Source organism: Hyposmocoma kahamanoa, unplaced genomic scaffold (genome assembly GCF_003589595.1).
Source record: "Hyposmocoma kahamanoa isolate Upper Pololo Valley unplaced genomic scaffold, ASM358959v1 303, whole genome shotgun sequence".
Classification (NCBI taxonomy): domain Eukaryota; kingdom Metazoa; phylum Arthropoda; class Insecta; order Lepidoptera; family Cosmopterigidae; genus Hyposmocoma; species Hyposmocoma kahamanoa.
In genome coordinates, this window is record NW_020653784.1 from 1,556,210 (window position 1) to 1,561,084 (window position 4,875).

Genomic DNA, 4,875 nt, shown 5'->3' on the forward strand with positions numbered 1-4,875 from the left:
CGCCTGTAAATCCATGTATTAAGTAGTTGAAGTCATTTTCAAATAAGAAATGAACTAAGTCACAGTGAGTTAAACTTTGTTTCTTTAGGACGTGAATTTCACGATGCCATGTTGAATTTTTCATAAAAACTTCCTGCCTATGATACGCGGAAAACCGAGACAGAAGAGTGCAAAGTTTGTAAATTGTTTCTGTTTATGGTTGCTATTATAAGTAAATAAAAAAGAAAGTTAGCAACCCTTGGAAAACGTGTGGAGTCCCCAAGTCACGTTATCCTAATAACATATAATGACAGAAAGCATTTTGTTAAAATATACGTACTAAATAAACAAATATTCACGACCCCTGCGTTCAAGCGTCGTTGTCATTAATTTCGTGGATCGAGTATTGTTTCCTGTAGCCTCTATAGGCGATCGTTCATCCGATTTTCGCTTTAAAACCTTCTTCTCTCTCGCTCTTACTTGGGTGGACGGGACGAAACAGAAACGTTTTTGAGTGCGATAGCATCGGTGGGAAATTTGTGCTGTGTTCACACTGCGAGAGAAATTTTTAAACTTTACTAGATTTAAACTAAAGGTGGCTAATTGATGCCTTGGCATCATTGGTCATCAAAATTTCAGCTGGAAGACGTCCACTACTGATTACATGTTATCAAGTAAGTAAGTAGCCAACTTCCAGCTTTCTCCCGTTCCTACACAAACTTTTTATTCTATCAGTTATCAGTTTTGTGAGTTGCGTGCGCATTGTTAATTCAATGAGCAGTGTACCAATAGGTAATTTAGCTGCTTTGCTTTCCTAGTTTGAGACCCGGTAACTCGTACAGTGGTCAAATCAAATTCAGAGGGAAACTCGATAACCTTTAATTGTTGTCACTGGTAAAATGTTTCATATAGATTTACGTATTTGTGGATTTACCTATCATACGCCTGCAGTGCATCTACCATGATATTAACGTGACGGTTGTCGCTATCGACTCTATAAAATCTATCTATAATAATTTTGTATGGCTAATTAAATAGCGTATGTACAAAAGGTAACAATTTCTACAGTGTAGTGCGGATTTATCTGCGGATCATCCGGGCGGAACACCGGAGCAGAATAACACGTGTGGCGTTAGAACATTACACACGCTTTACAGTGACGCGGATTGCTCCGTACGAAACACGCTTCACGTAAACTCCGAACAAGCCACCCGTGCGTTCATTGCAGGCGACTATCTTCTATGAATATCCTCACTAAAGTAAATACTCAGTTCAGAGCACTGCGGATTCTACGCATGCAGATGGCCTGTAGGCGCACCGTACGCACACCTGTGAAACCAGCCTAAGTTCGTGATGGGTATGCGAGTTCGCTGATATTCGGCAAATATCTGCGTGAACCTTGCGATCCGCAGCAGCTTCCGTCGGCGCGCATCCGGCGCGCCCTGAAAAAAGCTTTCATGCCGGCATTGTCCTCTATGTGCTGGATTAATGGCCTCTCCCGTTCCGCTATTGGCTTTTTCAAATATTTTACAATCCTCCCTCAATGCCTTGCGTAATGTGTTTTTGTGTTGTATTTTTTTCGGTTTGCTACACAAACACGAGCATGTACTTAATTATCTATTTATTCAAATTTAAATTTATTTATCGCTTTAAGCGTGGTGAGTACAATACTACTATGCCCGTAAAAATATACGTACTTTCTATAAGAAAGAAGATATCCATACTATTAACCTTAGAGCTAAGTCCAAACTCATGGTACCACGATTTCGTTTAACCAAAGTAAACGATTCTTTCATGGGGAACTGTATACGTTTTTACAATAAGATACCGGAGCATATATTAAGATTGTCATTTCCTAAGTTTAAAACTACATACTGAAAACATATTGAAAAGTTATATTACAAAATTGAAGACTACATGGTAGATAAAGATGTACGGAAAGACGACACGGCTCCAGAATCCACACAAATTTGATTCAAAGTGTATTCCATAGCATTTAAGTTTATTTGAAAAGAGCAATCCCTAGAGTTTCTTGCTCGTTCTTCTCAGGGAGGCAGCGTAGTGAACGAGCAATAGCTTAAATGCGATGTTTTCAAGTGTAAATTCATTTTACCCATGGAATAAATGATTCTTTGACTTTGATTTAATGGGGGATAATGTATAAAAAAAAAAGTTTTCTTTATACATTATATCCCATTAAGTATTTGTACTTGAATGTTTGTATGTTCAATTAAAATACTTTTAATGTAAGTTATTAACTTAGGAAATGGTAATCGTAATATGTGCTCCGGAATGTTATTGTAAAAACGAAGAAATACAAGGAAGAAATTTTTTCTGAGTGTTGGATCTTTGTATTAATAATTATAACAAACTAGTGGAATAATTTCACAAAAAATAATTGAATATCAATTCAATAAAAATTTAAACTACAGTGAATAGCGACATCTTTCGCCAGGGCTGGTAACTGTAAAGATATCTAACTGGGTGATAAAACTTTCATAGATGGCGCTATACTAAAAAGTCGTTGGTTCGTTCCGTGGGTTAGTTGGTATAGTGTATGGCACGGTAAGCTAGAAGACGTCGGTTCGAATCCGGCCGGATCGAAGGAATTTTTTTCTCAGTGTTGGATCTTTGTATTAATAATTATAAAAAACGTATACAGTTAATAAAAGAATCGTTTACCTTAGTTGAACGCAACCGTGGTATCATGAGTTTGGACTTACTTTTAAGGTTAATATACATAAGTTGATCCAATGTGCTTGTTATTTCGCCAGCACCCTTGCCCTTCAAAACCGGGTGCAGTAATGTGAAATATATAAGGTGGCAGTACTTGCTTGAAAGAACTCTTTCACAAGGAGTTTTACTACTAATTCTAAATGTTGTCTTGTCAAGGAAAATTCCTCAAAATCGCCTAATCTTCTTTTGCCGACTTCACGTTTCAGGTTGATTTGTCATTGACATAACAAAAGAATGCGTACAAAACATTGACTTACAATTATATGGACGTCGGGTCCGCGCTAAAAAGTGTCCGAACTTATAGGGCGTTAAAATCGTATACAGAGCGTTAGTCTTCGTTTGTTCGACTGATAGCGAAACAAGCAAAATTAGACAGTACAGCGATGACATTACAATTTAAAATCAACGTTTTAGCTTTTTCATATTCCTTTACATGTCACTACGTTTAAATAGGTTGACTTGGGACATTTTTTTCGTGGTTTCTGTATTAGACCCGTCGTCCATTTATTTGTAAGTCAATGGTACAAAAATATGTATTCTAAGAGAAGTGTCAATATTTTTATTGCTATCAGCATAATGCTTGGTTGGTTTTACGGAGACGCGAATAAATTTAGTCGAAACAATATTTCGTTTGAACATGCCAAGTGTCAAGTTTATGGCTTTGGTAACAGAGTGTTTATTTTTCAAGATTTTGCTTAAAACTACGTTTTTATTGTGCATTTCCTTATGTGCTGTTTTTGTCCCTTGCAACTAAAGAACGTAATTGAAAATGTTTTTGCTCGGAAATGTTTGCATTACGTTCAAAAAACGAACATGGAAAGTTTGTCATATGATCGTGCGATTACTTTTTCTTGCAGGCCTTGGCAAAGTAAGTGTGAAAATCCATTACTGTCCAGTTGTCTGAACTTTTAAATTAACTATGTAAACAGGCAAAAGAAAAACTAATACAGTCAACTGCCAAGTAATTGTGAGAATTAAAAATACCTACCTGTACCGATTACTTTAAAAAAAAGCGGTAAAATAAGCTAAAGCGTTTTGTTATTCTGCTCTGTTTTTTTGGCCTGTTTTCAGTGTTCATCACGAAAATATGTTCTAGTGAGAAGAGCGATAACGAAAATATAGTAATAGAGACACATTCAACCACATCATTCTAATGATCAGCAGACTACTATTAAAAATGCCTGGAAAAACTGTGTCAAATATTACTTTTAATTTTAATTAACCTTTTTTTTCTATAAAAACAATAATATATAAAAAAAACTATATCAGCCTCGGCGGGAACGGAGATTGCTTGACTTGTATTAACTCAAGGGCTCGCCGGCCCTCGGTCTTGTAACTCATACTCGTCCAGCAATACCTTACTTCCCGATCTCTGCAATACAGAACATTCAATTGCACATAGAAGTATGTTAATGATGTAATGAATAATATGTGTAGTACTATAAAGCGTGGCGATGTAGGCACAAGCAACAACACAGGCCAGGTGTGAAATATGCGGTTTATTAATACTACTTGTTACAGCGTTACAAGATATGCTCTACGGCGATACAGCCACGAGAACTGTTCCGCAAATAGAAGCAGTGATGCAGCTACGAGAAGAGCTATGACTATGTACCACGAGTGGAAGCAGTGACGTAGGCACCCTAAAGGTGGTGCGTTCCCTAGCTCAGCCTACAGTACAAAATGCTATGTTCAAGATCAATACTTCTTGTGAATACTTTGATAGCGTTCTGTTCTGATTCCAACGCCATCTAGCGGCAAAGCGATGTAACTAAAATTGTCATCGAGATAAGGTGTTACAAATTTTAATAACTATGTTATTTATTATAATTATTAATACAAAGATCGAACACTCAGAAAAAATTCCTTCGATCCGGTCGGATTGGAACCGACGTCTTCTTGCATACCGTACCAGACGCTACACCAACTAAGCCACGGAACGAACCAACAGACCTCACGAATTTTTCTATGTACTTGCGTCGTGTCTTTGTACTTGGTCTTTCAACGACTTTTTAGTCGTAGCGCCATCTATGAGAAATCTATGACAGATTTATCACCCAGTTAGTACCTTTACAGCTACCAGTCCTGGCGAGAGATGTCGCTATTCACTGTATTAATTAAATTTTTATTGAATTGATATTCAATTATTTTTTGTGAAAT